The sequence below is a fragment of the Vombatus ursinus genome, unplaced genomic scaffold, assembly GCF_900497805.2.
Source record: "Vombatus ursinus unplaced genomic scaffold, bare-nosed wombat genome assembly UNPS02014786.1, whole genome shotgun sequence".
Classification (NCBI taxonomy): domain Eukaryota; kingdom Metazoa; phylum Chordata; class Mammalia; order Diprotodontia; family Vombatidae; genus Vombatus; species Vombatus ursinus.
The window spans coordinates 36,271,679-36,280,420 of record NW_020954564.1 but is presented as its reverse complement, the minus strand read 5'-3'; the positions used below and the strand labels follow the sequence as shown (position 1 = coordinate 36,280,420).

At 37.3% G+C, this 8,742-nt stretch overlaps 1 pseudogene; it reads right to left on the bottom strand.

Annotated features, from left to right (window-relative positions):
- Positions 1–794: 794 nt before the first annotated feature.
- On the bottom strand, positions 795–1,007 carry LOC114047374 (annotated as a pseudogene).
- Between the last annotated feature and the right edge of the window lie 7,735 nt (positions 1,008–8,742).

The following is an 8,742-nucleotide window of genomic DNA, read 5'->3' as shown; positions in this document are numbered from 1 at the left end:
GAAAGAGAAAGACAGAAGAGAGGAGGAGGAGAGAAAAGAGAAGAAAGAGAGAAGGAAGAGGAGGAAAAGGAATAGAGAAAGAGAAATACAGAGAGACAGAGATAGAGAAAGAGTGTACTACCATGTTTATAGTCATAAGATTACAGGATCATGAATTTAGAGCTGGAAGGGATTTTAGGGGTCATCTAGTCCAATGCATTCTTTACACAGATGAGGAAGCTAAGATCAAAAGAGGTTAATTGGCTAGCCATAGGTAGTCTCTGGCAAAAGCAGGATTTGAGCCCAGATCTTCTGATTCTTGATCCAGCTCAATTTTCCATTATTTGATACTGCCTCTGCTACCACACTACAATTCTAGAATCCTAGAGTGACCAGATAGTGGATAACCTTCTGCTACCTTAAAAATAAGGAAAATAAGGTCCAGAAATGTTTGGTCACCTGAAATTTCACACCCTTCTAAATTCTTACATCGTCCATGTCTTTATCTCATCCTTAAAAGGTTCATTTAGCCTTCAAGATGAACTCCAACTTGATCAGAAATTGTTGACCCTAGGTAAAGTAACACTACCTTTGTTGTTGTTCTCAAACACTTCAAGGGATGGTGTCTGGCTGAGCTAGAAATTCTGCTCATTTCTCTGCTCCTTCTTTTGTTTCCAAACTTCCCTCCTTACACATCAGTCTTTGGGGTCAGTTATTTAAGAACATAGCATTAAAAACAACAAGGTACCTTGGAAATGATCAAGTCAAATCCTTTCATTTTTTCCCCCTACATTTCCCTACATTGAATGATTCCTTCACTTCAGCTCCTTCACAGCCAAACCAGGAGGCAGAGACTGTTTAAGTTTCTCTGCCTTCTCTTTGTCTGTGATGACCAGTGTATACAGGTATCTGCTGCAGCGAACCTTAAACCTCACATTATCCTTGTTTTTCATGATCTTAACAGATTTGACATCTTTTCGCCTGGCTGTCAGCAGAAAGTCTTTTATTTCCTTGATTTTTCGGGGCATGGTTGCGCCAGCGGCAGGACGAGGGGCAGCGTGCAGCCTGAGAGGTCGCACCACGGCAGAGGTACTCACAAGCAAATCCTTTCATTTTACAGCTGAGAAAATAGATTCTAAGTATTTAAGTGACTTGCCCAAAGGCACACGTATTTGTAAGCAGCACAGCTGGGAATCAAACCCTGGTTGTCTGGTTTCAAATCCAGGGTTTTTTTCAAACCCCATTACACCATGCTACCAATGATAACTCTCTTGATCAAGTCTCATTTACCAACATTCCTGTTTAAAGTCATGGACAGCTATAGAATTCCTATTACTCTCAAGAATGACAGAAAGCATCCTCCTACATGTTTTTCTCTTCACTTCAGTTTTGTGACACCCTGGGGTGTCTCTGATCTCAAACATGTTGCAAAATCCACAAAACCAAATTCATTGTCATTCAAACTAATTAACAGGTAAGTCAGATTTTGAAATGTGTCCCATGTAACATATTTAAGGACAGGAAGGGGTGGGGGTAGGGGTGGATCAAAAAATTGAATAAATTAAATGGTGCTGAGATTCTAAGAAAGGTGAGAATCCACATTGATGATGAAGAAAATACAGCTGAGAAAAAAGAAAGACAACTTCTTGTAAATACCATAGTATTTTCCCCTTGGGTAGATACAACCTGTTTTTCCTTTTAAGCAGCTGTACTACCCAGGCACAAAGGAGTGAGCTTAGGTGAAAAAATGTCATGGCAGCCTTGATTCAAATTGTCCTTATCCCTGGCCCAGGGCCAGACCCCCTGCATTTGAGTACTCATGTCATTTTCCTCCTAGGTATGCACATAGTTACAATCAAAGCAGAGGTTACTTGGTGTCACATCTGTTCATACTTTCTGTGGCCATTGGAAAATTGTTGACTTTATTTTCCAAACGGGACCCTTTTTGAGAAATTCCGGATACAGGATGGACAAGAGCAAAGCCTGGTGTCTTTATTCAACAGAAAACATTTTAGCTTCAGCTTTTTGAAAATATCTTTTGGCCTATTCACTCAGACTCTAACTATCCCCTTGACCCTTTCCGGGTTTAGGATTTCAGAAACTTTAGGATACTGCATCTGCTTTTTTAAACAGGAGGAAAAAGAAATCTGTGTGTATAGTTCAAATATTTGTGCATTCATATGTGCATATGAATATTATATATGGGTATCTGTGCTCATCAATGTGCGCATAATGGATATGTGAACATCCATACATGTAAATAAGTGTGTACATTAATATATGTTAATATGCACATCAATGTTGGTATGTGTTTATATGTGTGTATTTATTGGCTTTATACACCTCATTGGTTTCATGAGCTTGTCAATGGAGGCATTCTATCTATTGTTGCAAATGACTAACACAGAACTCTGACATAGAATTCTGTTCTATGACAACATAATTGTGTGCATGTATTCATGCATGTTTACATGTCTAGGAATGTGTATACATGTGTGTATATATGTATATACATATATATGTATATATATATATATATATTAGCAAAAGCATGTCCACATTTCTGTGGTGTTTATGAGATTTTGTGCATCACTCTAAAACAAACTGCAATAAAAAAATTAAAGAATATTTTGTTGATGTCTTTTATCTTTATATCAGTCACTTCCCACCTACTCTTCTGGTTGAAACATTCTTGTGTAACACACAAAGGTAAATAAATAAACAAAAACATCCAATACAGAGAATGTTTCTGACTATGTATGTCATATTTTGTCTTTATGGTTCCCCTCTTGTCTGCCATTAGGAAAGAGTATCTCTATCTTTTCCAGTATGTTCTTTGTTTTTATTTTCCATTGATGAGTTATTCCTTTTAGAAATCTATTACATTGTTATAATCATGTACAGTATTTATGTAATTTTTATTTTATTTTACTTATTTCAATTAATAGACATCTTGAGTCTATCACTTCTCTGTCAGGGCTCAAAATGTAGAATAAGATATATTTTTGGACATGGTCAATGTGAGGATTAGTTGTTCTTCACTATGCATGTTTGTTACAGTGTTTTGTTTTTGTTTTCAATTTTGTGGGAGAGCTGTGAGGGAGAGAGAATTGATGTCTTGGTCCTCGAATAGGGATTGGTCATTGCATTGATCAGAATTCTGAAGTTTTTCAAAGTTGTTTGCTTTTATAATATTGTTATTTTATATAAGTTCTTCTCCTGATTCAGCTCACTTTACATACATTCATGCAAGTCTTCTCAGTTTTTTTATGAAACCATTCTTCATTATTTTCTCATGGCACAGAAGTATTCTGTCATATTCCTATATCATAATTTGTTCAGCTATTCATCAGTTCTTTGCCACCACAAAAAGAACTGCTACAGATATTTTTGTACATATGGCTTCTAACACAGTTTGGAATTTCCCAATCTTCTAGTAATATAATTAAAAGATTTTCTCCTATCAAAGATCTTCTATTAGAAAGTAAAAGTACTGGAAAGCTAAGTAGCACAGTGGCTAAAGCACTGGCCCTGGAGTCAGAAGGACCTGAGATCAGATCCAGCCTCAGATACATAATACTCACTAGCTGTGTGACTCTGGGCAAGTCACTAAACCCTGATTGCCTCACAAAGAAAAGAATAGGAAGTAATATTACTTTTTGAAAGCTTGCTATTCTTATTCTCCTCTATCAATTAATGGACTTTTTTTTTAAAAGAGGTTGATTGTCCAGGGCTGGAATAAGTAATATAATATAATATGATATGATATGATACGATGCTATATGATATGATGCGATGCAATACGATCCGATGCAATATGATACGATACGATATGATAGGACATAGTACGGTATGGCACAGTATGGCATGGCATAGCATAGCGTAGCATAAGGTAACAATGTAACATAGCACAATACAATATAATACAATATAATATAATACAATAATATGTGTGTTATAACTGACATAGATGAAAACTAAGAATTCCATGCAACATAAGGGAAAAATAAATAAGTAATTGAATAAAATGTTTGCATATCAATGTTTGGTACACTAGAAAGAGAACCAGAGTTAGAAGACCTGTGTTTGAACCCAGTCTCTACTACTTAAAATTTTTATGGGCCTCATTTGCCTCATCTGTAAAGATAAGGGATTTGATTTATTGGTCTCTTGATCTATTCCAGATTTTAATCCTACAAATTTTGGATTGTTTTCTTATTTCCCCTTAAGTTATTTACATATGTATGTATATATATATACATATATATATATATATATACTCACACAAATATATACACATATATGTGCAAGATATGTATACTCATATATACATTTATACATATATAAATACACTCATATACACATATGTGCGCATATTAATATACAGGTTATCAACAAATTCAGTGCAGTTTTAAGTTTTATTAGCTTAAAATATCCAGGCCCTGTCCTAGGTGCTAAGAATACAAACACAAACACAAAACAGCCTCTACCTTCAAGAGGCTTATGTTTTTCCTTGGGTCAACAATATGTATATAGTAAATTAAATACAAAACATGTACATAGTAATTTCTGGCAACTGACAACTTGGACCATCCCCAGAATAAACTTCTCGTAGGAGGTGGTACTTGAACTGAATTTTGGAAGAAAAAAAATGGATTCTGGGAGGCAGAAATAAATAAAGGGGGCATTTTTGGCATGTGCAAACAACCAGTGCATAGAAAGAGGAGGAGGGATGAATGCTTTGTATGGCAAAGGCAAACAATCTGTTTTGCAGGAACATAAAATGTGTGAAACAGAATAATGTGCACCAATTCTGGAAAGACATGCTGAGGCTAGATACAGAAGGGCTTTCAAGGATAGCAGAGTTTCTAGAGCAAGATAGTAACAGAATCAGACTTATGATCGATGAACAAAAATTAGATTGCTATATGGAATATGGATTGGAAAAAGGAATGACTTGAAGAAGGTGAACAAATTAAATGGCATTTTCATAGTCTAAACAAAAGTTAATGATGGTCTAAATTGCAGTGGTGGCTATGGAAACAGAAATGGAGAAAAGTCAGATGGAAAACTCTCCTCTTCAATCCCCTCCTCCACAACATTTTCTCCAACGTCTTCATTGCTCAAACCAGAGGTTTCCTTAAAAATAAAGTATTGGCAGCAAACCATCTTTAACACCCCCATCCCTAACTCTGGAACCATGAATCATGACAAAGTCAGTGCAGTGCATACTCCCCTTTCACAAGGGAGTATGTCAGTCAATTATTACTGCACTTACCATCCTGTAACTGGATACTAGGGGCAGCTAGGTGGTACAGTGGCTAAAGTGCTGGGCCTGAAATCAGGAAGAATTATCTTTCTGAGATCAAATCTGGCCTTAAATATTCACTCTGCCCTCAAGGAGCTTGCATTCAAATGCGGGAAATAGTACATATAGATGAGTGTAGTGTCTAGTTTGTTGTTGTTGTTTAGTCATTGAAGTCGTGTCCAACTCTTTGTGAACACATTTGGGGTTTTCTTGGCAAAGATACTAGAATAGTTTTCTACTTCCTTCTCCATATCATTTTATAGATGAGGAGCTGAAGTAACCAGGGTTAAGTGACTTGCCCAGGATCTCATAAGGAGGTAGTAAAACATTTTAAAAATCACCTAGTCCTGTGGCATCAACCTCAAATAGAAACAATCTTAGAAAACTTAGAAAACTACAAATGAACAATACCTATGTTGGTTTGATTTTTTTAAAAATTTATTTTGTTAAATGTTTCCCAATTACCTTTTAATCTGTTTCCCTCAGAGAGTTTGACATCTTTGATAGTCAAACACTTTGATCTTTCTAATGAGGAAACAGCCTAGGAGAGGTTAAGTGACTTGCCCAACCTCATATGGCAAGTAAAAAGCAAAGATTCTAAGCGAAGATGATTAACTCTGACTCTTGCACTCTATCAGCATGACTGAGCCTAAGAGTAGATTCCAATCCTTGTACAGACATCCCTGACATCTTTTGGGCTGTCCCATGACAAGCACCAGATTTCCTCTTGTCCTCTAAGAGCTGCCATGCTTATTTCACTTCATGAAGGAAACACAATGCATTAATAAGAAAGAAATTGTAATTTTATTACCGAAGACAAGCTTGGCTGGAAACAAGTGATACCTCATCATATTTTGCCACCTGGTTGTGACATTTGATTAAAACACAGTGCAAAATATTCATTAATTGGGCCAGTTACTCAGGCATTTTTATGTCCCGCAGCAATTCATGTGAAAACAAATTGCTTTTAGTGAAGTAAGACACTAACTACTGAACAAAAAATGACTGGAAAGAGGGCTATAAAGCAGCACTGATTGAGCATTCTGAATCAGATATAAGCTATGATATGTGTGCTAGGAAGCTGAAAAATCAAAGCAAGATAAGAGGTAGGAATTCGCTGTTTGCTCTAGAGTTCTGTGGATTTTAACAACCTTAAACTCATTCATGTGGGGATTTCCAGTGATCCTTGAGTATCACCTTTGAACCTTCAGTGCCTTTGTCTGGGGTCTGGAGTCAGTGCCTATTCTATTTCTTGCTTCATTTTCTTGCGTGAAAAACCCAAATCATAACCACGAAGGAATTGGGCTAGATGACCTCTTAGGTCCCTTCTATGTCTACAGCTATGATCCTGTGCTCTTGTTTAGTGACTTTACCAAGGAACACTTAGTGAGCTGAGGCAGGAAGGTTAAGTTTAGACTTTACACAGGTGAGCAGTTTTAGTGGTCATATGGTGCCTTACATAGGGGCTATAACATAGTAGCCAACTGAAAAATGTTTGGTGAACATCATTGAGTTGAATAAAGCAAATTGTAAGTATCTGAAAGACTGCCATATTTTTTTTGGTAACCATTTGTCAGAGGCAGCTCTAATGCTAGTACTCTTAGTTCAGGTTCAATGTTAGGATGAAATGAGACACTCACAAATCACTGAATGGCTAAGCAAAGGAAGTTGATTTGGCCCTAACACAACAAGGATACAATGGCACTTAGCTTCTCTGGAAGTGGCCTAGCTTATGTACATTTGTAAATGTGTCTGGTCATCAGTATAGAATGTGATAAAGGACATAATTACCCCCATCATCTTTAGAAATACACACAACTTTTTATGGGACTTCAGGTGACATGAAAGCTGCATCCAGGAAACTGAGACCAATTAGGCCCCAGGGAGAGCTTTGTCTCTTTTAAGGAAAGCTAATCATTGTCAAAGGAGGGGATGAGGAGGGGCCTTGGCCCAGCCTGGGTTGGGGGAAGAGAGTGAGCTGTATCAGGGAAATGTTGACAAATACTAATCCTATCACACCATAGAGAATAGATATAGAATTGGTGGGTAGTTATAGAAAGGAAGATAACTCAATCAAAAGAAAAACTTCTTAAAGAATTAGACTTACCTAAAATGGAAAGAACTATCTGAATGAGTAGTGATCTTATCATCACTGAGTATACAAGAAGGGGCTAGAAGATCTTGTAGAAGGGATTCATGCTTTAGTGAGTGGTCAGGATAGATGACAATGTTGTCATTGCTCTTGGTGATGACAATGTTGATGATGATGATGATGATGATGATGATGATGATGATGATGATGATAACGATGATACAGTTTTTACATTTATGAAATGCTTTCCTCATAATATCTCCAAGAGGTAGGTAGCAAAAATATCATGTTCTTCATATCACAATTGAGGAGACTGAAACTTAAGATGGTTGATGAGGCAGCTACCTAGCTGAACTCTCCCAACATTCCCCTCTAAATTTTAACTTTAAAATAACACCTCAAATCAAATTTTGGCATGGCAAGGCCAACAAAAGGTTATGGTTAGACATTTTTCTGGCCTAAGAAAACATAAGAGGTCAGCAGGAGAAGTCTGTGACACCAGGGTGGTGGCCTGTCTAGATCCCATGCACATGGTGGCAGCAACAGTGGCTGCAGTGCAGCGGAAGTGTTGGGAGCTTTTAGCCCAGAGACAATAAGAGGGTTGGACAACTGGTCAGAAAGAGATTAGAGGGGACCCTTTGCTGACACTGAGGACAACTGGCAGTAATTGGCAATTTAATCACCCCATATACAGTTCTAGATCACAGTTACAGGGTGGAGAGGAGTGTTGGTGGTCAGATACAAGCAAGAAGGGGCTGTGGTTACAGTTCTAAGGCAAAGAGGAGCATGAGCACTTGCAACTGCAGGGGACCAGGGCTGTTCCTTGGTAAAGACCAGAGTGTAGACCAGTAGAATAGTAGCCATACTCTCCCAGGATCACAACACCTTGGGAGCACCAAAAATTTGCAAAGCCTCAGAACTACCCTCAGAAAATACCAGTGCAAAAAAGAGTCTGAACCTTGGCATACTACTTTCCCACCCTCATGTGAACAGAACCTTGTCAGAATACTTTCCCACCCCTATGTGAGCGGAGCCCAATTTTAACATAAAATTCAAAGAACAAGAAATAGGTTGGAAAATGAGCAAACAACAACTAAAAATAATTTGACCATAAAAAGCTACTACAGTGCCAAGGAAGACCAAAACATAAGCTCAGAAGAAAACAATAGTGTGGAAACAGCTACAAACAAGGTCTGAAATTTTAAAAAAATGTTAATTGAACCCAAGGTCAACAAGAATTCCTGGAAGAGTTAATGAAATAAGAGTGGTAGACAGGGGAAAAAAATTGGAAAAGAAGTGAGAATGATGCAAGAAAATTATGAAAAGAGAATTAAGAGACACAAAAATACTGAAGATAAAAAAC